Source organism: Aythya ferina (assembly GCF_964211825.1).
Source record: "Aythya ferina genome assembly, chromosome: 5".
NCBI lineage: Eukaryota > Metazoa > Chordata > Aves > Anseriformes > Anatidae > Aythya > Aythya ferina.
This window is the reverse complement of record NC_140301.1, coordinates 6,791,045-6,816,876: the sequence shown is the minus strand read 5'-3', so window position 1 is coordinate 6,816,876 and position 25,832 is coordinate 6,791,045. Positions and strand designations below refer to the sequence as shown.

Here is a 25,832-nt window from a genome sequence, read left to right as displayed (position 1 = left end):
CAATTTTAGAAAAATGTGAGCTACACCAAATTATATTTACTACTATAAGCTTCATAGCTGGAGGCTTTTGGTATATTGTTTGTAATTTCCAATCTGAGGCTCTGCTGAACAAGATGTAATTTACTATAAGTCCATGTAACTCATGGGAGGTGATACAAGGAATTCCAATATTTCCATCAGCCCTAAATTGCTTTGAAACAATATTATTTGTTTCCATTTTCTTCTGGAGAAAAATAAAACCCTTAAGCAGATTTTTCCCTCATGCAAGCAAAGTCTACTGGTTTCCAAAGTAAGCTTAATGTGTTTCTGGTATGATTTCAAAATAAAAACAAATATAAGTGATTTTAGGATTCAATAAGCATCAAAACCCACGTTCTTATAGAATAGTGTTGCTTTTGCTTGAAGTGGTTTGGAAGCACTGCTGCTTCGTTTGCATTCCAGTGTTCAGGCAATGAAACTGGGTGCTTACTTCCGATACAGTAAATTAACAAATGTATTTCAAGTTTCTTGAAAATAACACATAAATTAGATTTTTGACTATGAGGACTTTGCAAGTGATCATTTTTAAATTCAGCCCCTAGTGGAATTTAGCCATCCTCTGCCTTTCAGATTACAAAACCTTTCCCCAGGTCTGAAATGCCTATTGGTAGGCTTTGGAGATGCTTGCACCGGTAATTATTTTGATTTCTATTTTGTTAGCAATTACTAAGATGCAGGTGGGCAGAATATATTTTCTGGACAGTTAAGCATACTGTCTGCTCCACTAGGGACAAACGCAGCTATCAGAATACATCCTGAGTAATCAGTTTACGTAAGAGAATGACTCTTTAACACAGGTAATTGAGATTTTTCCTTTTATAGGCTGGGCAGAATAGTGAAGTCAGCTCTGACTGCTACTAAACCAGCAGGAGTGCAGCAGCTCTTACAGATGCTGAATTTCTCCCCTGCAGAGGACTTTTTATTCCTTTTTTTTTTTTTTCCTTTCACTGGAGTTTTGTATGGGCTCAGTAAACCTTGAGCTAAGTGGAAGATGCCCGTTCGGGTCTCCCAATCCATCCGGGGCCAGGGACATGGAGGCAGGGCAAAATGTGAGCCAATGCTCTAAACTGATACAAATCTAACGTTGCAGTAAAGATCGTTCCTCTGATACGCTCATTTTGACTGCTCCCATTCTGAACAAGGCTGACAGAACCATGTTAACTGTGAAATGCTAAAAGTAGAACAGACACCAGTGTATAACCTTCCCTTCCCCAGGGAACTTTTGTCTTTTGGGCACTGAAATCCTCAACTAAAATTCTGCATTATTATCAATTGATGACAATGAATAATATTTCTACTGATCTCCAGACCCTCTGCAAGCCCTGAAGCAGGGATTATGCATTCTATTCAGTGCCACAGAAAGTTATTCTAAAATCAGCTATTTTCTTTTATCAAAGGAGGTGATAAGAAATACAATAAGCTGTGATAGAGCCACTATCATAATAAGAAACCATGTTCCTGAAACCCTACTTTAAACCAAAAATCTTCCCCCTAAACTAAAACAATTAATAAAGTCTGTGAAATAAATGACAGCTCTGCAAGCTCTCATGATGCTCATGGGAAAAGGAATTTAGGTTTCCTGGAGCTCAGAGCACACATAAAAACAATTCAAGGCAATAAATGAGAAGGTATGGGCAGAAGTTTCAAGACAAGTTATATCTGAGCATCTCCAGGCTCCCTAGTGTAACGGGTATCTCAGCAATAGCAGCAGGTAGAAGTTTCCTATCTCTGCATTGCTAGCGTGGTTAGGTACATCAAGGATAAAAGAAAGAATACAGTTTCTTCCTGTTATCTCTCCTGGTTTTGTTGCCTTTAGGGGAAAGCAAGCCTTGTTTGTAGGGAACCCGGAGGAAACTTAGTAACCTAAACTGACCCTGACAGATCATTGGGTAAGGATGCTGAAGGTCATTCCATTTGGTCCTGACAACAGGACCAAAGGGTTTTTGACTCACAGAATACTCAAGGGTACGTTATAGAAATGATTTACCGTACCCTAGGAGCCATTTGAAAAGCTGCATAAATCTGTGATGTAAAAAGTAATATTGGTTTTATTGCAGTTTTGTCTTATTTTTTGTAAATCTGTCTTTGGGATTAATCTGTCTTTAACTTTTATCTAGCACTAAGGCTGAACCATCGAAATCTGTCAATCTCCATTCCTATGTGTGTGGCCCATTATGTGGGCACTGAATCATTCATGCAACACTGCAAATAATGTAAGAATATGCAGAAGCCATTTCTATCGTATAAAATCTATGAAACAGTGGCAGCGTGCAGACACATGTATGTGAATGTAGCTGTTAAATGTACTGTTAATCACGGAATCACAGAATTTCTAGGTTGGAAGAGACCTCAAGATCATCGAGTCCAACCTCTACCTAACGCTAACAGTCCCCACTAAACCATATCCCTAAGCTCTACGTCTAAACGTCTTTTAAAGACTTCCAGCGCTGTTAAACAGCGCTGTTGATCTCTGACACAGCTTTGGCTTCATCCTCCCAGACAACTCCTGGGTGTATTTTGAGAGTTACCATGAGTGTCCCCAACAGGCACATCAGATGTGGCCAACTCAGTGCTGGAGACTTACTAATTTCTGGTTGGACTATTCCATGGGAGTTGGCCCCAGTGCTAGAGAACCGCTCAGAGTGTTCTTTATTAATTAGTACAGATATATCTAAAGAGCAACTGGGGCTGTTTTGGGGACTATATGTTACCAGGTGCTTTTTCTGGAAGAAGCATCTTCCTGTGACTAGTGTTTGTCAGGTAACTCTCACACATAACAAAGTCCTGGAGGAAACACCAGAGTACAACAAGGTCCTGAGGGACAATTTAAAAATGAATTGATGAAAGATATGGTTTTACGTACTTTAATGATTACTTTTACTGACGTTCAAATTATAACCCAAGTTGATGCACTCTTGATGCATCATGGGCAAATCTGAATCAAGTTCTTGACAGAGAAAGTGATCTAAGAAAACTTCACAGTTTTGCATGGCTTTGTCCATTTCTTGTTTCTCCACATGTTTTTGTTCTGTTTTGAAGAAATCCTCATAGCTGTTCTGTGTGCCTGTAACCCCCCATCTGTTATGGCAGAAGTTCTATGCAGTCCCATGTGTGTTCTGGTCATGGCCCCTGCCCGTTGTAAGAAGGAAACCATTTTTCCTGGGAGATTCTGTAATTAAGTTTTCAGTCTGTGTATGTATTTCTTTTTGCATCACACATTACTAGAACTGCTGAGGAATTATTTTATATGAAGCTTATTTCATCAGAAATCGGAATTATTGAAAACAGACCTTTTCTTGGGAATGCTCCTGTTATAGGAAAAAAAAAGATATCTCGGATCAGATTTTGAGGTCAAAAAAAACAAAAACAGAAGAGAAGTAGAAGGCCCTCCTTGAAAAAAGTGTAGTCTGACACCTAAAACATTTTACTTGTGATGTCGGAAAACGGCACAGTGAAGACTTGAATCAGGTCACCCACAGCCACATACAAAATGTCCTTTTGCTTGTAAAGGAATAGTAGATCTTTTCCCTTTTCTCTTTTGGTCTCCCCTCCCCTCTCTTCTCTTCTCCCTTTTTCTTTTTTTTTTTTTTTTTTTTTTTTTTGTGTGCATGAATATTTTAGGTTTCTGTTTCATTTGAGTGATGACAGAAAAGTTTCTGAAATTTCAAGAAGTTTCTTGGTAGGGCAAAGCAGTTTTTTAAAGCTTTAATCATTACACAATCTGGTAAAGGCATTGCAGCTCAAGGATCTCTCTCTGCAGGAGGTGTAAAGTACTTTTTTAATCAGGTTTAGAATAGAAGATTGTTACACTCTGTGCGAACTCATGCTTTTCACAGCCAAGAAAACAGTCTTACTATTAAGATAACAACTAATAGCCACTTTTATGTTACCTTGAGGTACTTGCAATGTGTCTGACATCTGTCCTAGTAGCGGTGAGACTATGTTCTTTCATATTTATCCTACACCATTACTTGTAATGGGTGCTGTGAAGGTCTTTGTGTTTGATGCAGTCCACAGCACTCATGATTAAAATAGGTGCAGATGATAATTAGCTGCATTACCAGAGTCTAATATTTAGGCTAATACCTTTAGCATGCACTGCATAGCACTCACAAGTCCTCCTTGGGAAGTGATCTGAGTCTTCGTTCATCTGGTGTGTGTTATCCCAAAATACGGCAACGCTAGTATGGTAGATGCTGAAGACTTGAGACCCAGGAAAATTAGGTAATTACATTAATTTAATAACTTTCTAAGGAGCTGTACCCATAAGTAAAACAACTGTTGGAAACTTAGAGTGAGCAGCTGCTAGTGTCTTGCAGATTTCTGCTTTGTACTCAAATCTTTCTTTCAGGTAGATCACAATAAACTATACACTAAAATGTATTCTCTGTTTAAGATGGTATAGGTGGACTTACCATGAAAACAATGAAAGCAATCTATTTTAGCGAAACATGAAACAAAGACAAAATTCTTTTGTTTGGCTTGTTACGGGAATTATTTCAATTTCTGTTTGTTTCTTTATTAGCTGGGAAAAATTTCCAATTTCCATTTTTTGCCAGAATGAGACAAAGACTTGACAGACAAAGACAGAAAAAAAGCTCCAGGAGAGTCGTTGTCTGGGACAGCTACCGACTGGCAAAGAACTTTAAGGAATACCTCACCTGGATACATGTATACTAATAACAAATGTAAGAGTATTTGTTATTTGTGCATGTGTACATTAATATACACTCTTACCTTATTCTGTTGACATGAGTAAACGACATAAAAGTAATATCTTACTTATATTAATTTTGAAGACTTTTTCAGCCATCTCTACTTTTCCAGGGGGATGTTTGCAGAAAATTGTTTTGTTTTTCTGTTCCTCCCTCAAAGTTAGCCACAAGTTGACTATTTAGGTAGTGTGACTAAGAAAATCCACTGAGGAGCTGGAGCCCTGTTGTGCCCTGTCCCAAACCCACAATACCTCCTTTGAAGATTACATCATGACAAGAGATGTCCAAGACAAGTTCATGCCTGCCAAAACTGCTACCTTTGAATGCACAGACAAATTACTCAATAATGCTCTTTGGCCTGTTGCTAGCTAATGCTCTCTGTGACTTCATAACTTGGTATATGTGATTTTCTTTCTCTGTACTCTACCCCTATTCCCTATTGCATGTGCTGAAGCTGATGAACACGATGTGTTATGGCAGGTGCACAGCTGTCTACGGGGGAAAGGTTTTTGCTGTAAGGATTTGGGAGGATGGGGTGAGGAGAAAAATCCCATACTCTTGTGCAGCAGAGACTGACTAGGCTGTAATCCAAAGCCAACCTGATAACTGCTGTGCCAAAATAAACACACTGGAAAAGAAATAAAAATATTTGAGGACTACAGGCTGTGACCTTGGCATCTACCTTGTTATCTATCTATAACAAGGTAAACTACAGAGAATGCCTTCTTTTAGCAAGGGATTTAATAAGTACTGTTTTGGAGATTTACTAAAGGTGATCCTTACTGGATCCTTACTGGAGCCAAAGAGTGTTGAAGGGACAATTCTGATTCAGTTCTGTGTTTGGGACGTATTGCAGTTTCTACAGTCTACAAGGATGCATCTATGCAAGTACTATCTATCTTGTTCATGTTATGGAAAATGTCATGTGTTGGAAATATAGCTGAGGTCTGAGATAAAATCGGTGCAGAGTCACTGAGGGGTTACCCTCCCTTAGGTTTCACTGAGATTTAGGCACCTGGATTATGACACAGACGTTTAGAATTGCTCCAGTTTCATTAACAGAAAAATTGCGAATGAGTTTAGTTAAACCAGTGGAGAAATCTGAGTTTAGTTTAAACGAGATTTATCCTGAGTTAGTTTTGTTCATGAAGAATTTAAACTTAGCTATGCCTTCTTAGGCACAACTAACACCAGTGTTTTAGAAATTGATTTACAGTGAAATCTGACTGTAAACTAGAACTGAAAATTTACATGCTTCTGATGTTTTAAACTTCTTGCTAAGAACAATAAGGAAATAAGGATGCAAACTTCTTAGTAATGAGTAGAAGAGACTTCTAGTCTTAAGCGTTATAAAAATTTATAATATAGACCGTGCTTAAATAGCTAGAGATATTCTTAGCTCAGCTTTTTTTCTTAAAAAAAAAAAAAAAAAAAAAAGCTTTTTTTTTTTTTGCTTTTCTTTTTTGAGGGGGATAGCAAACAAACACTTTGTCTCCACTTTCCAAAGTAAAGTGACTGTATGTTTTTTCTTATGATGCCAACTTGTGAGAATGATTTTCAGAGATGCTAAATCAACTGTAATTTCTATGGGCTTTTGCAGAAGTGGTAGGAATGAGGCATCTTTGCAAATTAAACTCGTACCTTCAGCACTACGATCAGTAAGGCACCATGCAGAGGTTATAAAATTTGAATGGGATAGTATCTAATTTTTCATAATCAGTCTTCAAAACTGTACTGGTGCATCGGGTTATTCTTTCCCAGGAGCAGGATTTTGCATTTCCCGTTGTTGAACTTGATGAGGTTCCTGCTGGCCCATTTATCCCAAGGCGCCTCCGAAAGGCAGCGCTCCTGGGTGGCCTGTCAGCTGCTCCTGCCCATTTTGGATCGTCTGGGAGCTTTCAGTCCAGCCCCAGCTGCCCATTTGTCTGGTACGTACACAGCAGTTTGTCAGCGAGGGGCTGCTGCTCAGTGACACCCACTGCTCTCATTGGGCTCGCCAACGCTGTAGAAATAAGAGGGGAAAAAAAAGTAGTAGAGCTTTTTCATGTCAGCTTTGGCTGTCCTGCAGAGGGTGCCACGTAATACAGAGCCGCTTGGATAGAGCCAGTTCTTCACCTCAGGCTGAAGGAGTTCAGTGTTCAGAAAAAGTAATTCCTTTTTATTGTCATTTTGTAATTTCATCCCATTAATAGCGTTTTTGCGGAAATAAAGAATGTTTCCTTCTTTAGGTTATTAGCTTTCAGACAGTTTTCTGTCTTTGAAAGAGGACACTGCTGTGGCAAAATAGTACTTCGGGGGTTTAAGCCCATTTTGTAATATTGGGTTAGGATTGTAGAAAGACAGATTATTGTTTGAATAATCTTAAATTTTTAGAGGAGGTGCAAGCTTGCATGTAAAGAGATTGAGATTAAAATAGGGCAACCCAAGATCTTTTTAGATATTAGCTCCATAGGATGGCTTTTTGCACCAACATGTGAAAAATGCCGAGAAGGAAATGAGCACTGCTTCAGAAACGAAAGGCTCAAGATCCCAGAATTCATGAAATTATTTAGGTTCTATCCACAAGGTAAGGGTTGACAAAATAAGCTACTGAAACTTACAGAGCGATATTTTAACTTTAAGCATAAGCTCTTCAGTTGGTTGTATGCTCACAGTCTGACACAGTTAGGGGTTGCAAATAAGAACAGCTGTATTTTGTTTACTCTAGTTTCTCAAATTATTTCTAACCTTGCACTTTTTTGCCATGATAATATCCGCCTTACTGCATCTTTTTGGTTTTACTAAAAAAAAGGTCTTTATTGTGATATGCAGTACAACTTGGTGTGGCTTATTTGTGTCATAGGCAGCTTTGGCTCGGACCATTTTTCAAGGTTTACCGTCTTGATACTAAATACAGTGCAGTAATTTTAATGGATTTTAGGTTGAGTTGCTGCTTATTTTGAGCTTAACCCATTTGTCAGTTGTGTAAAATGTTACCAGATGTTAACTGCCAAGGCTGATATTTTTCTTCAGCAAGTGTTTGTGCATTCAGTGAATCAAAATCTTGTGGGGAAATAGCAGATCATGTATTTATCGGCTGCATCAGAATGAGTGGCTGAAAGGAGGGAATGAGTGGCAAATAAAATGCCTGCTGACAATCATAGTTTTTTCATTTCATGTATGCAGAAAATCATAGTGTTTTCATTTCACAGCTCCAGTTTAGCTGTGCCAGCTTTATGTTCCTACAGTTTTTGAGTGAATTATGCATAAAGCGTACTGAGGAAAGCTAGGACTTTTGACACAATTCTGAAGGACAATCAAGGGTAAGGAGGCATTCCCGCACCAAATATTGTGATGCAAAGAACTCCCAATTTCTCTCTTTCAAAACTAATTTCTCCTAAATCTGTCACCAAGGAATTATGTCCAAACATGTACTTTGGGCTCTACATGGGGTCTTGGCAAAAGATGGCTATCCTATTAGAATTTCATTTCAATTTCTAGTATCTTGAAACATGTTGGAATCCAAGCCTATCCTTGTACTACCTTGCAAGGAGTGTCCTTCTCTCCTCTCTTTATTTAGTGTTGTTCCAAAGTGTGTGTTACTGCAGAAATACTGAAAGTCTTTGTTACCCAGTGCATTGGTCTCGTGGTTGTGCTGCACTGCTGCTGTGGTGCTCAAGCTTCTTGTTTAGGGTCTCAAATGACACAGAACCCTTTTGAAGCCCAGTCTGATTTGGGATTCCCATGTCCTTGTCAAACTGCACCCTGGATAATGGTATTAAGTTGGTTATTACATGAATGTTCCCTTGTTTTATTTTCTGATGAATACAGTGTAATATCTAGTAATATCTCTCAGTGCTGGGGGACAATAATTTTCCCTTCTGCTTGCCTGCCACGTCTGACCTGAAACATACTCAGGATTATACTGCACATTACGGTCTAACTTTCATAGTCTCGTCTCTGTTGGGTAGTTCTGAATTAAATAATTCAGCGTATAATTGAAAATCAAAATCATCATCTTCCCACATTTTATCCTACTTTCCAAACTTGAAGGAGAGTCTCAGTGAGCTCCTGCGTTGCACAATCAGTGAGCCTTGATAGCTTTTAATGAGCCCTGTGAGTGGCAGCACTGGCTGAAACCTTTCCTAGGCGGTGACTGCAGCAGTGCTGTTAGGGGGCTTGGCCTACACCAGTAGCTGCTGGGATGAGACTGGTAAAATGTTGAAAATAGCAGATCATGTGGATAACTCTCATTTCCAGGTTTCGTTGTGCTCAGCTGCTGCTGTGGAAGCTGTCTAATGGGAAATCTTTATGTGAGATTGGAAAAAACTCTCATGAATGTACCATAGTGAAAGGTTCCTTATGCCCGCCCAAGAAAAGCAGGCAAAGAAACCTTTAAGACCTTTAAATTGTTCAGGAGCGGGACAAAAAATATGAAGAAATTGTGATGAGAGGTTTCAAGTTCCTTACACAGCCTGTGTGGTAGCTACTGGGATTTTGGTATAGGCTGCAGGAGATCCCACTGTAATATACCAGGTCAAATCCTGCACGTGCTACTTGATCAAAACTTCCTTTGATTGGTGGCTGCGTTTATTGAACAGGACTGCGAATTAGGATGCACACATGGATGTGATTTACTGACACAGGTACCCGGGCAGAAGTCGGAAGCTGCCTGTGCGGTCAGGCTGCTCTGCCGGGCCGTGTTAGCACGGTTGCCTCCAGAGGCTCTGGCTTTGTAGCCAGGCAGAGCGATTTACCCTTACAGCTAGAGAATCAGCGTGTTAAATCAGCTTCTTGTACTTCATAAACCTAATTGAAAACCTTCCCAAAACGTGCTTTATTGTGTGCTTTCTGATTTCTTAGATTTTAGTTCTGCAATGGACTGTCCCTGTTACCTGCTTAGGGTTTTTCTAAAGCTCGCTCTCATCTGAAGAGTTCTTCAGGTTTTGAACTTGAATGAGCAAAGGCATGGACCCGTTTAGACCAGCAAATAGATTTTTAAATGGCCATCTCAAAACCTCAGTGGCTGCTATTCTTCCCTAAAATTGAGGGAATGCTTGTGAATACGGCGCAAAAACCAGCGATGGGGGAGTAAAATACCCGCTCTTTAGGCCTCTTAAATTTATGTATATGCAACCTTTTCCCTTTGCTATGAATTTCTGATGTCTCTCTAATTGCATAGAAGAGGCAGAATATTTTCTGCTCTAATCTTAGCAAGTGCATCCTGATGAAGTCGATTAGACTCTGTTTCTCAATAATGCTAATGTTCTTTCTAAGTTTTACTCTTTGCCATGAACTGCAGACACTGTACTGACGGATACTAAAATCAGACACATCAGTTGAACCTTGCATTCAGAAGTTTGGCTCATCAGAATCTCTGGTGACTCTCCTTAAAATTCCAGGTATTTTCTCCATAGGCTTTACTGAATTGCTACACGAAAATGAATGTCCCTGGTTTCAATATACTTTTGATTGAGAAATGTGGTATTCATTGCATTAGCACTGCTTAACTTCATATTTCTAGGCTCTGCCATTGGCTGACTAGTGTATTCTAAGGTTAAAAACATGAAACATTATTCATTTTTGCTATTTCATTTTTATTCATTTTTGCTAATCTAAGCATTACTTCTCAATGGCAAAAAGGACATAAAAGAATCACCTTTTATCCCCAATATTTAGAAGTAAGATATGTGGTTATCAAAGGTGAAAACTGTTTAACTTTTTTTTTTTTGCATGAGACATCTAAAACATTCAGTGCCAGAAATGCTATCCGGTGGAAACATCAAAGGGAGCAGGGCTCATTAGGAGAGCTCTCCTGACTTTGACACATGCCTCCAACATGCTGAGGAACTTTCAGAGCAATATGTGGGGATTTATCATTGTGACTCCCAGAAATGTCAGCGAGAGCTGTGCGGTTAAATCACTGCAAACCATTTTGAATGTCCCCGGCGTATTTAAGGAAGTTTAATTGGGATGGATATATAGCTACAGCAAACATTTGGAGAACGCTTTCCCTCAGACACTTTGTGACACTGCTTTCTTTTTTCCTTATATCAACCATCTCTGACGCCAGATCTATCAAAGGCAGCTGTTAAGTGCCCTGGTGCTAAAAGCAGGTATGCTGATGTACTTGGGAGTCTATGGCAGGGGATTAGATATGTAAGGAGGTCTCTTTAAAAAGAATTACAATCCATTATTACTACTGCTATATTTCGAGTTCTACTAAGGAAATAGTGAAAGTGATGTTTAGTTCGGATAAAGTATTCCAAACCATATTGCCTTGTAAGGTGCCTATCTGGGCTTTATTATGTTAGGTTCTGAGCACATCGCTCTTTTTCATAACACACTTATCAGGTAGTCGTGGCATCTCCATTTTAAAGACAAAAAAAAGCAATGAATAAAAGGAATAAAGATGATGTTTTTTAAAAAGGCACTGTTTCTTATTCACAAGTGCTTTAGCAGAGCTTAGTGATAGATTTGCTAACCAAATCCCAACAATTTAAAACCAATGAAATGAGCAGCATAGACGGTTTGCTCTGAATAGAGAAACTGAACTTCATGTTCTCTGCTATGCAATTTCGTAGCTTCTCCTTGACTCATCACGTCTGACCTGGAGAAGGGAACTGAAGCAAAGACAGCGTTGGCCTGAGGAGATGCAATGCAAATAGGAATGGCAGTAGGCACTGCGTTACAGGAGAGGGATGGTTTCATAAGTGCTACTTAATGAGTAGTGAAATCCGTTATGAACATACCTTTTTCTTTTCTGATTTCCCTTTTAGCTTTTGTTTTCTTAATGGGTTAGAGTGCTCCGAGCTGAAGCATAAATATTTGTTTTAGATCAAATGTTCCATTTGATGCAAGTCAAGTTTTTAGTTGTAAGCTGTCATGCCCCCCGCCAGTGTGTTGGCTTAGGTTAATGTCTCATGAGAACTGAGGCACGTAGGAACTGAACTATGAAAAATCAATATTGGTAAAGCTATATTGCAAGTCAATGAGTCAGTAATACAGAAAAACTCATTATCTAACTAAATCACATCTGAAAATGGGAACCTGGAGAATTTCTGAAGGGATAACAGATTTTGAAGCTCAAACTGATGAACTTCAATAGAGTGACACTGATCTCTGCCGCACCTCGCTCTTATATACTCCCTGGTCCTGGAAGTTAAAAGCCACAAATGTCCATGAGAAACAGAAGAGAATTTGGCGCACAGGAATGAGATTGAGAGCAGAGAACAGGCCTGCTGGAGGAATTGTCTACTTGGAGCTAGAAAATGCTGGAAGCAGGATGTGTCTGACACGTGATTCAATGATCTCACAACACCAAGTAGCCCTGATTTAGGTAACAATTTACTGGGGTGCAGACTGAAATAGGCTCCAAAATTTTAGTCCCTCCGCTTGGGTAAGGGGGAGAATGACACTTGAATGACACTAAAACTGAAGATGTGAGAAGGTTTTGATGAACCTACTGATGCCCAGTTTTACCTGTTTGTAAGCAGCTGTAGCACTTGGCAGGATGTGAAATGCTGAAGGCTCCAAGGATTTTAAATGCTCAAAAATTAGAGGGAGGCTGAGATGTTGTGTTCTTGGCCTATCCTGTGAAGTTTTGCCACTGTGCTGTCATTCTCCATGCGTGCCAGCTAGGTCAACCTAGAAGACTTAAATGTGTGCCTGATGTGAGGATTTTAAATTGAAGTCTGTGTTAGGTTTCACAGTTGTGTTGTCTCTGTGCAAGCACAGTAGTAGAAATTTAAGAGCCTTCATGATTTGATCAACCAAAATGATGAACCTTCAGGCATTAGTATGGGTAGATGAGGACTTTTATATGGTGTTCTTGGATTCAGGCTTCTAATGTGCAGTTCAGATTGAATTTGGGTACTTTCATGATTTATAGCTCTTACCCTTGTTCCTATTGAAAAACACAATGTCTTTTTTTTCTTTTTTAAATTACCCTGAGACTCCATAGGCCCTGTCCAGGATTGCACAGTAAATTCAGATCTAGGTCCCATGCTGAGACAGAGTAATGGATCTTGTAGGTCTTGTGCTCCAATTTCAGGATTGTGGAACAATTATATGCATGTCTGATGTCTCTGAAATGGCTCAAAATTAGTGGCTGTTGAGAGTTTGAACGTATGTCCAAAAACTAAGACATTTTGGGAGATATCCTAGAATGACCAATAAGTGAGTTTGAGAAAAATATACTGGGATATTCTTTCAGACAGTTCTCCCGGAGACAGTCATTGAATAATAAGTCTCTGGGTTAGACTTAGCACGGCAGCAACTGGAGAAGACTTTTTGGCATTTCAGCTGTCAGCTTCAAGAAGTGACTGTGAACTGGAGGAATGCTAATGGTATAACAGAATGCCCCTGCCAGCTTTTGTTCCTACACCTTTTTGGCCTGTAGTAACGCCACTCACGGATCGACTTTGCCACAAATGCACAAATAAATGGTTCTCTTCACTAGAATATGCTTCTAAAAAAGCCTACTGCTCAGCAGCAAATTAAATCTGTATTTGACTATTAATTTGAATAGTGCTTGTCTGTGACGTGACACGAGGCTTCACTTGGATGAAAAAAGAGCAAGCTAAAGCTTCTTTTCAATAAGTCTGCAGGCAATGTAGAACTGGGAGGACTTACTGCTGCACCAGGTGGGTTTGCTGCCTTTCAGAGGGCCCTCAACAGGTTGGAGAAATGGCCCAGCAGGAACCTCGTGAAGTTCAGCAAAGGCAAGTTTCTGGGCAACATGCTCTAGCTGACCCAGCTTCAGCAGGGAAGTTGGACGAGATGACCTCCAGAGGTCCCTTGCAACCTCAGCTATCCTGTGAGTCTGTGAGAAATGGTATGCAGACTGTGCTGGAGGTGTGATGACAGGAAAATGGGTGTGAGGTTTGCTCAGAGTGAGGTAATTCATTGACTTTAGGAGTGCTGAAGTAGCATCCAGATGTTACTGTGGGAACCCGAAGGTTCTCCTGGGAATAATTGTGATAAATGTGTGGTATTAGCAACATAAAGCTGCACATTTTGGTATATTCATGGGTATCAAAAGCGGTCTGTGTTATTATTATTAATAATTCTGTGGCTTTAAATAACTCTTAATTATATTTCTTAATTAATTAGGAGTCCTATTTTTCTTCACACATCCTGTTGAGGAGGGGTAGGCCAGAATAATAGCTGGAAGAAAGTTATAGTTCAGAACTGGCCACTCTAAGAAGTCTTTATCTGCGAATAAAGACTTCTTTATCTGCGAATTATCTCCCTTTTGAACACGTTACTGGAGTACCCTCATGTTGCAATTTGTACACTTTGGATATTCCACCAAACAGATTATTTTGGCTTGTGTCCAACAAAAATTTCTCCACAATTTTTCTTGTATAACTAGAAGTCTATTCCTAGATTTCTGGTTTAAAAACACCCCAAGCTGTCCCTTTGTAAATCTATGCAATTACATTGATAACTTGAGCTCTGCTTGGGTGAAAGCTGTTCAGTGTACACAAGGGCATCATTAGTCTGAAAAATGGTTGCTCACCTGCTGGATTCAGACTTCCCATGTGTTTTTCTACTTAAAACAATCAGCTCTTCTGCCAAACCTTGTAAATGTCAGCGGTTTTCACGGAGCTCGCTTTTCTTTGTTTCTGGAAGGATGATGGGATTCACTTTCTAAGAGCCAAAGAGAATGTAATCGTCTTCCAGTGCTACCAGGCTGCTTCCAGGTCTCCGTGGATCCTCTAACTGTAACTACAGGAGGCAGTGAAAACTCACTTTTAGCCCAAGAGAGTGGCAAGATTTTCCTGACAGAGTAATTTCAAGAAGTGAGTATTAACCTTGTTGCAGTCCTCACGCCACATGCTTGCTATAGGCAATTTGCACGCAGCAGTAACTACTTGGGATGCCTTGTGAAATCACTAGTGCCTCCAGACACGGGGAGGATTCTGCAGGGACACAGCACCAGGCGCAGCCTGTCGGCTCCAGAAGGCTTTCTGCAGCTGCATGCTTCCAAGACACCCTGGAACCACCAGGCTGCCCGAGGAAAGTTTCCTAGGAAACTGGAGATGCAAGTCCACACAGCTGCTGTGGCTTTCAGCAGGTAGCTAGTGGGAGCTGAGGTCTTGATAATGTTATCATATTCTGTGGCTTCAGATGCTGTTCCAGGCACAGCTGTCACACAGAGGAAACGTGCTTGGAGTTTCATCTCTGGCATTTTAACAGCTCTTGCCTCTGTATCACACTCTGTAAGTCGTAAGGGAGCTATCAAATCATACCTTAAGTGTAAAATTTGCAGCTTAGTGTATCTCTTGAAAGATGTTGAAATCTGGACAGTGTTTGGCCAGCTGTTAATTCAGCCTGGAGCTTTCCGAATGGATTCGGAAACGGGTAATTCCTGTGTTCCTTTGCTGGACCGATTTGTTCTTGTGCATGTGCAACAGCCTGCTGCAGCTGTTGCTAGAACAGGAATAAAATATATTCAAGACCTCAGGTGGATTAGTCTTTGGCTATAGAATCATAGCAGGGTTTGGGCTGAAAGGGACCTTAAAGCTCATCCAGTTCCAAGCCCCCTGCCAAGGACACCTCCCACTAGACCAGGTTGCCAAGGTCACATCTGACCTTGAACACCTCCAGGGCTGGGGCATCCACAGCTTGTCTGGGCAACTTGTTCCAGGGCCTCACCACCCGTGGCATGAAGAATTTATTCTTATCATTTAGTGTTATTTGGAACATAACATATTTGTGGTATTAGAAGGTGAAAAACAATTAAAATCAAAGGAAAATATTCTCTCTTTTTTTTTTTTTTTTTAAACACTGATTTTTTTTGATATATGTGTGCTGATTCTCTTATGTTTTGCCAGATGGGAGGATGTTTCTCGAGATTAATTCAACTGCCTATTTAAAAAAAAAATCTTAATCCAACTCATGGTTTTTGTGGTGCTGCTTGTATCCATAACAGTTATTGAATGTGGCCAGCTGTCAAGATACAAGACTGTTCTCTGTTCTCAGGAAGATTGTTTACTTTCTTAGTCTTGCAGTTATAATCAGGACTCAGAATCAGTCAGTAGATCAGACAGAAGGTCCCTCTATCCGTAAGCAAAAGAAGTGATGTAGCTCATACCAGTCTCTAAGTGACGTTGTATAATTTTGATGAAATTTCTGTGTTCTTATTGCTTCAGTTGCTTATACATGCTGTAAAATAACCAGTCATTTCTGAAATCTGCCTGTATCTCACCAAGCTGAAGGCATACCAGGGTTTGTAAATATTGAAAATATTTACGGAAAATATTGACCTGAGAGAAGGCAAACGTGAAGAAGAGTTATAGAAAATTGCATTATCAGAGATGCATACATGGAGGAAAAACTCTTCATTTAACAAACCTTTTTATTGCTGCTTCTTACTACATGCTTAGTGAAAAGTTTCATAAACAAATCATCATATTGTATCCAACAATCATACCTTTGAGTTGTGCTGACCAATCTACCATGTTGTGCTGAACAATCACGTCCCTTGGAGTGTTTTCTACACGCCTTTATTGCCTGCAGGGTCACCCAAGGAGCCTTCCACAGATGCAAAGAAAAACGTTCCAGAAAGTGCAAGAACAAAACGGGAAAGAAAATCCTAAATGTAAGCTGTTATGTGCAAGCTGTTCGTACACATATAGAGTTGAAAAGTCTATTTCTGTAGAACTACTACAATGAGTTTATTAGCTTTATGAAGTGTTTTTTTTTCTAAGCTTTGTGTGATGACCATTGCATCTGTTTTTTTTTTTCTTTAAACTGCCAGTAATATTGTTCTGTTTGATATGCTGTCATATTACAAATGTTCCTAATCATCTCTTCAGAGGGAATTTTAACTCAGTCTGCTTCAGCTATTAAAATGAGGGATCAAAAAGAATCATCAAGGCCAGGGTCTGTTTAAAAAAATATGCTTGCCCATATGGCATATTTAGTAATATATATATAGTTAGTTATGACTGGTGGAGCAATAGATGTTTAAACTTAAGTATACTTAGCTAAAACAATCCCTTTTGTTGTGAAAAACACTGTTCTTCTAAAACTGTCTTGCATCTGTGCATTCTACATTGAAATATGATAGAAATTGGGTAAAAAGCTATTAAGTCAATCCAGGACATCATTCCACTGAGGCAGTATTGTTTGCTGCATTGAAGTTTTTAGCTCTAATTGGAGCTAGTTTTCAATTTCCCAAACAATAGGGTTTCAGCTGCATCCCTTGGGAGATTATTTCACAGTACAATAACTCTGCTGAGATGTTTTGCTGATATCTGGCCTAAATCTTCCCTCCTAATTTCATCCCATTGTTTGCTGTTATAGCCCTAGGTATCACACTAAGCAATTCCCCTTCTTCCAAAGTGTTTAGTTTGTCAAATATTTCTGGACAGTTATGTCCACACTTAGTTCAGTTGTTGCTTGGTTAGCGTCTAATCTTCATATTTCTATACAGATTAATGCTCAGTCCCCTTAAGCTCTCTGTGGCTTTTTTTCCTCCTTATTCGTGAGCAGTACATTCGTGACAGCTGCCGAGCAGTAGCATCATTTGGAGCGCACTACAGAAGCACAACTTAATACTCTCACACCACTCTGAGCTGTCCATGGGTGCAGCAGCCTTATTTTTTATTGTTCTGCCACATTGCCATTGAAGCTGAACTGCATATGCACACTTTTTTTCTAATTTTTTGCTCAAGCTTACTGCTTTCCAAATCTTTCTCTCTTATATTGCAGTTCTCTCTTTTTTTTTTTTTTCTTATTAGAAAATTCAGAAAGTACACACAGTAAAATGAGCAGTTAATTGTTGAATTTTGTCCTTTTCAATTTTTAAGTTGTCTTGGTGTAATGATTAATAAATTGGTATTTGTCACTCTACTCTATTCTTCAGTACTGCTAAAATATTAAGATTTTGGTACCAGGTGAGACAGTAAATAAAACAGCCCTTCTCATTGTGATGTGTCACCAGATGAATAAAATGAGTAATACTTAGTATTTTCAAGACAGTTTTCATTACCAATGAGGCTGCTACTTTTTTACCTTTCCAAGTAACTATGCCGTAGAAAATTTTGACTTCTGTAAGAATAGGAATACAATTGAGTCTGTGAACTTTATGGAAGTTTCACATCCTTATTGATTTTATATACATTTATGTTTCAGGATTTTTTTTGTGAGTCACAATATTTCTCCACTTGCTGGAGGCATTTGACCATGTAAAAATCTCAGCTTTCATTTTTAAAAGAATTACCCTTTCATGCTTAATTGATTGCAAGGAAAAGGTGAAAATATGACAAGGCAGTTTCCAACAGCAGAAGCAAGGACATAAATAAGAGGAACTGAAGCCTTTTTTTGCCCCGTCTTTACTGATATTTTAGCAAGTTTTATGAACTATTTTGACAGTAATTTTCAAATTCCTCCCTCTGACAATATTTTTTCCCTTCTGATTTTGCTACAATGCAAGTGTTTGTGGTGGTCCTCTTCTAGTCTGGCTTAGAAATCGGTCAATTTTAGACCTTTTTTGGTGTGTTCCTCTTTATTCACACAGTAGATGACAGCATCCTTATACTGAAAGCCAAAGTAATCAAACAGTAGATGTCGTTTTGTGTCTCCCAGAGCTTCCAGTCACTTTGTCACAGTCCCAGACTTAGTTGCCAGGATTCATTCCTGGTCCTTACTCAAAATCCTTAGGCTCTCATATCGTTTTTTTCTGTAATGTTAGTTCTCAACAATGTACCACTTCTTAAGCAGGTAGAGATAGGAAGTCTCTAAAGTGTGACCATCCCATGATGGGATGACAGAAATATTTTAGGAAGGTTTGTGTCTCAACGTATCCTGTAGCTGATTACTCCATCCACACTGTCCTGTGAAATGGTCTGTCATATTTTCCTTTTTTAACTCAGTTCCTTTCCCCTTCTTTACCTTTGTGATGTGTCCTCCCTTGCCAGGCCAATTTTCTCTGGCATCGAGATTTGGTAAGTAGTTAAAATGTATGTATAAATTTGGTACACTGAAAGAGCATGTCTTTCTGCCTCTATATAACACATTAGATTACATACTCCTATTTTACAGAATGTTTTATCCTCAGTGATGAACTGAAATACGTTGTCTTCTATATGTCATAAAATGAATTGCTGGGTTATAGCATGTAAGAGTACACGTTCCTCTAAATACTATGATGTTTATTGCACACAAAATTGTATTAGATGGCTGGAAAAAAACACAACTTTTATTTGTGTGCAGTACTAACTAGGTGAGGCTTTTTGTATTAGCAAAACCCTGTGTTGTATTTGCAGAGAAAAGTTCTTATGAACATCCACAGCAGCTTGTGTTATGTATGGCATATTTTCTCAGCTACTTTATTCATTTTCTGCAGCTTCAGTTTCTACGGGACAATATGGTAGAGGGTAACTCTCTAAGGCTGTGGTTACCAGATCATTACACATCCAGAAGCATAAACTGTTCTTTAGGCTCTCAGCTTCCACTCCTGAAGCTATGGGCTGTCAACTAGAGACAGGAAAACAGACGTGTTGTTGTAGTCATGATCCATTTCAAAAGACACAGGAAACCACGCATGAAAAGCTCTTCTAAGGGGTGGCATGTGAATTGAGATGTCAGCAAAATTACTCATATAGCTTTGAAAGTAACTTCAGAAGTTTCAGGAAGATTCATTATATCATCTGTAAGATGTAGCAGGGACCACAGAAATTAGTTTTATTCATCTTACATTTGATCATAGGTGCTCAAACCCACCAGCAGCTGCAGCTTCAAGATGAAAAGAGCACGAGCGCACGATGTTGCACAGGCAGAGAGCAGGTGCCTCAACACTGAACACAGATGTCACTGGTTACTGGCTGGATAGAAGGGAAAGCTACCGAGTGATTTTGATATCAAGACCTCTTTATGGTACTTCATTGTCTTGGATTAGTTATCATGGTATAAAATTCTGTATGCATCCAGGTAGAGATGCACTTATTCCTGGTAGCCTGTCAAAATCAGCCATGTACCCTGCTAGCTAGGAATTCTTTTCACTAGTAAAAACCACTTAGAAACGTCACTGCAGGACTTCATTATGTGAAAACACCTGTTGCTGTAAAAATATGGCTAAAAAGGTTCCTTCCTGTTTCTTCTATGCACTTGGTGATTGAGTAGAATTAATATATCATGTAGCGATGGTCTGTGGTTTTCAGGTACTTAGGCTCTTTCAACATAGACAGGTTTGGGCAGGTTTATTCTTGAACAGTTGACTTCTCCATCTGTGTATAGTAGCACATGCTACAAATATACATGTATAAGTGATTTCTACAGGTAACGTGTCTTCTGTATCATGGTGCTTGGTTATCAGATGTGCCCAGCTTTCCACAATGCCATTGTTTATTGTTGATCCATAGCAAGAAGGATAACAGTATGAAAAAATAATAAATATTTGTATAAATAATTAGCTTTCAGGGAAGTTCTTGGAAAAAAATAGAAGGACAAAGGAATAAGAAAAATTGTAAGAAATTTGAAAGAAAGTGAATGAAAGAAAAAATGGTACAGAAGAAACAGTAAATTCGTAAAGCAAACAGAGGAAAAGCCCTTGTGGATTGCATGATTTATTAGTAGGGGGAAAAAAGTGGAATGACTAAGGAAAGCGCACAAAACCATAAATCTAAATCTTAGAAAATAAGCACTTTATAAAAGATGAATAGTTCAAGAAAGAATATTTGAAAATAGAGAGTTGAGCAGTCTGTTAATGATATGTTTGCCAAAACAAGGTTCATGATACCATAAAGTTGTCTGGGTTTGCGTTTCTGTTGTTGCTCTCAGGGTATAGTGACTGACAGTAAAATGTACATATAAGCAAATACACTTCTACTATTATAAAATAAGCTTGGGATATTTTATACTAGTAAAATATTATATAATACAATTTAAACAACTTTGTGTTTTATAACATCATGATGGGCTTTGAGAATCTGATCGCTCCTGGAAGAGGTGCTGTTCACATCCAGTATGAGTGGCTGTTGATGCATCCTGACATTCAGATTTTGGATACCCGTGCCTTAAACAGGCCAATCTATTTTAATGTTGGCAAACTGCTGATTGTTACAGCAAAGCTACATGTAAACATTTGTTTTTTTCATTGCTGTAAAGTTGCTCTTGCATTATTATTGAAACCACTGGAAGTACTTTTGTGACTTTTAGGATAAAGCGTATGAGAAACTGTGAAGACTCTAATTTATATTGGCACCTGCATAAGATTGCGAAGGAGTAGGGACAAAGCAGATCGTCTGATTAAAACGTAGATAGTTACATGGTAGTTATAATGGCAGTTACTCGTACAGATGGATAAAGCAGGAAAACAAAGCCACAAAATAAGGAAATTAAGCTGTAAATACTGAGGGGGCTACGTATGAAATCCTATTGAATATTCATATAGTAACTAAAGCAACTGCTGGCATAGAGCACTAATCCTTTTGCAAATAACAATTAGCAATGAGGTTGTAAAATGAGTGTTAATTTGCACATAGTCAAGAGTTATATCTCCTGAATAAACAAAGGCTTCTTTAACTTTCACAACAATTCGGCCCTGTGAATCAAATTACAGAACAAAGGGAAGATTTGAGTCACATCACAGCTCCTGAACAGGTTGGATAGGCCTAGTCATTTCGGTGCAAAAATGAGCAGTCCTCTGAAATGTTACGTGTACAGAAATCAGCAGCAGGAACTTACTGCTACAGGAGCCAGCTAACTTACTGAACTCAACTATACTGAAAGATGCATATAGAAAGGGAAATTCAGTCATCTTTCTCTGTGTGAACATCTTTCAGAATGACAAATACTGAATTTTTGCACTAATAAAATTACAGGGTACACTTTACAATTATTATTGTATAGTGCAGAATTTGTGCTGTTACAGTTGGAAGCTGCATATGTTTTGGATCAAGTTTAACAATAACTGGTGCATGTGATGTGCTGTATTGCTTTGTGTACTGAGTTTTGAAAGCATTCCTTCTGTGATGCATGTCCAAAGCATTTTGAATCAAATAATTTATGGCTTTGTTTAACGTAAGAATGCATAGACCACACGTGTATGGCTATGATCTATCAGATTATACTGGCTGAGAATGTGGGTCAGATCTACAGAGCTACACATTAGCAGTGTTAAGCATTTATTATTATACTATAGAGTCATTTAAGTAGAAATTACATTCTTGACTTCTACAAAAATTAAATAGACATTCCTGATTTTGATGAATTCACTCCTTTTAAAACAGTGTTATCTCTTCAGATATGACTCATTACAGTGACTGGTCTTTAATTAAAGAGCTAACATGGAAAATTAAGGCAAAGCACAATGTAATGTATGACATTATGAAGATATACTTTTAAGCTGACAGTTGTAGATAAATTGCCCTTTAGAGCAATACTAAATCTGAAGAATATAATGATGACCCAAAAGTCCATTATGCTTGGTGCCCTATGTCTTAACCTTTGCTAGTAACGGGCAGGTAAAGAAAGCAGCATAAGACTGCAAGCATAAAGTGTTGTGTTTTGTTTTGAATAATCACCATCTAATTATCAGTGTAGTGGGCTCATCTGAATCATCATGCTTAAATGGCCACTGAGGGACTAGACTTATTTTCTGTAAATATATCTAATCCCTTTCTGAGCCCACTTCAGTAATATCACTGTGGCAATGTGGCTGTCTCCCACTGATTTCCATATGCATACTGTCTGTTAGCAATACAGTATGCACAGCAGTGTCTGGTGCTGGCATTTCAAGTTTTTGTATGTGTTGGTATTATTTTTTTTCTTTTGTTTCTTGCTAGCATTTTTTTGTGCATAAATGGATCAAACTAGTGGATGCTCTTCAAAGTGTTGAAGAACCATGGTATTCGAGTAGTCAGCTAGAGTGTAGGTGTGCCCCAAGGAAATAAAAAATCATATTGTCTTTGGAGAAACATCTATAAGCACAGATATTCTATCATTTTTCCTGTTTTTTCCCCTTGAAATGCCTTTGTTTGAGGCATTTCCCTTGCCCCTGTGAATTTAGACTAATTATCAGTGAAGGATTAAATCAGTGGTTCAATATACATGTATGTGTCCTGATGTGCTGCGGACTCCCATTTTTAGTAGCATGGAATCAGCATAATAACAGAGTTTGACAGCAAAAGATAAACATTCTAAGAAACTATTTTTCCATCAGAAATAAACCTTTGTGGCAATGGAAGCTTATCACTTCGAAACTGGCTGAGTTTTTCAATAACATCTTGCTGAAAATGAGGAAAAGTAAACAGTTCCAACTTATTTATTTTACATTTGCAGAATGTATCACTAGGCAATTAGGTATCATTTGAAAAATGAGGAAGGAAAATGTTGTATCATCATATCCAACACCAGGAATCTTGCCTGATATAGAAGAGAGCCAGTCTTGTACCTCCTATCCGCACAGTTAGGGACTCAGCGTAGTATTTATCTCCCCATCTTGAGCTGAGATTTTTGGAAGTGTTGTCAGAGGATGAATCAGTTTTGTTTTAACTATATATTGTGGTATTAAATTAACATAAAACATGCACATTTTTGCTATTTTAATTAGGCCCATTAGTAGTTGTGCTACTTTTTTATTGTAGAATTCGTTATTGTGTTTTTCTTAAATTTAAAGGTCGTGTAAAAAGGATATCCAAAGCCATCTTGTTCCTAAAAAGATAAATTGACTCATTGCAGCATAGTTAAATACAACATTCATTCTCTTTAGATACTGAATAAAACTTTTGATTTCATTTTCTGCCCTATGGAGAAACCAGGGCATTTTGGAAATTTTTTTATAGAAATCCTGTAACTCAAAGTAAGGTTGAAGTCTTACTCGCAAAGACACATGAAGTAATGGCATCTCAAAGAACAGTATGTTTGCCACATTTATTTATAGGATTATATCCATTTTGCAATAACAGTAAAATATATATTTAAATATATAAAGTGACTTTTTTGGAATTCTTTTATTAGCCCAGAATTAATTTGTTTTTCAAAATAATTGCTAGAAGATACAAAGCCTTGTCACACACATGGCTTGATATTAAAGTGAGTTTATACCATGTAATAGGTATGGATCTATCCTAGTGGAAATTAAATGCTTTAAATTTCAGTTTGGGGAAGCCCAAATCTTGTTCTAAAGCTACCTGTATAAATTAAAGTTGGGGGACAATGTTTGGACTGGCATCTTGGAATGGAAGTGACACTTACACCATTTTTAGACATAATTTTATGACAGTTTTTGTTACAGGCTTCAGCCCAGCAACAATACAAAAGCGTACTTTCATCTTATCCAGATGAAAACGAAAATTGTCTTTAAATGACAAAGCATGAAATTGCCTTGAGAAAGTTAATTTCAAGATAGGAGTAAAATGTTTGAGTCAAATTTGCTCTGTGGTGTCACTAGGGTTGAGGCGCTGCAGAGATGTGAAGTAAGAAATTCAATATTTCAAGAAGTAATATAAAGGGGAAACAAAGCAGATACAGAAATAATCTTTCAATCAGCAATTTTATTTGCTGAGATATATCACCTTATGCAGGCATACAGGAAAAGATGGCTCTTGTTAAAATAAAAGGAGGTTTATAAAGTACTTATTGTACACAACATAATATATCTGACAGCTTTTCAGGAAGAATATAAAAATGCTATATGATATTCACATAGGCACACATTCATGAATGGGATGCTGCTGCTTTTTATTACAGGGCCGAGAAGATGTTTACCTCAGGTTTGTGATAAGCTAAAGCAGTATTAAATTATTAGTTAAAATGGAAGAGAGATGAAGTGGGACAGAGTTGCAAAGTGAAAACAGCAGAGTAAAAAAAATAAAATAAAATAATGATCAGGGTGTCAGGACTTCCCAGAGTAGTTTCAGGATGTCTAGAAACAGGCAGAAGTGATGGATATCGTTTATCATGCTCACTCAAGAAAACATAAAGTACTGGTATGCTTCTCTCAGCTGCCTTTTTTGTGCCACGTGGAAATATTGAAGTAGGTACATAGAGCAAATGAAAACAAGAACAAGCAGTAGTTCCTTTCTTTATACAAACAGCATCGTGTGGCATGCTGTTGGACAGCATCAGTTAAAAACACAAAGAGCACAATTCATGCTGAGCCTTGAAATGGGAAGAAATGGCTGATGGTGCTCCACTTGTGTGCACGAAGAACAGGGGAATGGTACCAGGTAACCTTGCTGGTGCCATTTAGGCTGCTGCAGTAGATAGCTAAACCTGCTGATGAGAGAAAATGAGAGACTGAAAGGGATGAGACAAATCTTTTCTGCAGTGGTAGGTAGACTGCTGTTCTGTCTGGCAGTTCAGATGACTCCTGGGTACGTGTTTTATGTATGTCTTAGGTATAAATAGCAGAGGAACTTTACTGGGACACAGCATGGCTGTGCCGTGATGAGGAGCTTGGCTTGCAGAAGCCCTGGAGCTAATTAAGTGCAGGAGTGTTGAAGAAACGTGTTGTTCTGAATGCTATTCAGTCTTACGGGTTGCAGCATAAGCATTTCAGATTTAGATAATGACATCTATTTTTTCAGCATGTTTTTCATTTTAAAGGAGAAAAGTGTGTAAAGTTCAGGTTTACATCTTGTCTGTTCTGTCTGCTTTGGTGGTCCACTTGCATCGTTGTGATGGGAGCTCATGACAAGGTTTATGTTGCCAGGCCTAATCAGTACAATATTTCAGTTCTGTAACATAACATAGGAAACAGAACATAACTGTTTTTTTGAAATACTTGGATAATGTGCAAATCCTGTCCACCTTGCCAATACAAATTCTGGAACAGGATCTCTTTTTCTCTCATTTCACTTTTGATGTCTACTGTGTGATATCTGTGTCTGATATCTGTGTCTGAACTACTCGCCTCAAGCTCCCTTTGAAGATAAGGAAAAGAAAAAACACTCTTAGGCTATGGTTAATTTAATTTTTAAAGTACTGATTTCTTTCCAATGCCTGTAAGTGGAACTGAAGGTGACTAGCTGAGTTGAGGATTCTTTTTGTTGTTTGCCTTTTTTTTTTTTTTAATGTTGTATGTCCACAATTGGCCAGATGAATCTGAATGTGCAAGGAAAGAGAGAGATCCATCCTTATTTT

General features: G+C 38.5%; 1 protein-coding gene across 5 annotated transcripts in view; it reads left to right on the top strand.

Moving 5' to 3' along the window:
* Positions 1–25,832, top strand: part of SPON1 (spondin 1) — a 398,866-nt gene that overhangs the window by 6,927 nt on the left and 366,107 nt on the right. For 2 of the 5 annotated variants that reach the window (XM_084521961.1, XM_084521956.1), the window contains exon 3: positions 16,260–16,341. The exons of 1 other annotated variant lie outside the window; for it this stretch is intronic. The gene's annotated coding sequence lies outside the window, so the exon portion shown is untranslated. Of the gene's footprint in view, positions 1–4,598; positions 4,728–16,259; positions 16,342–25,832 lie in introns of all 5 variants that reach the window. 2 more of the 5 variants (XM_084521958.1, XM_084521959.1) reach the window with 2 other exon arrangements.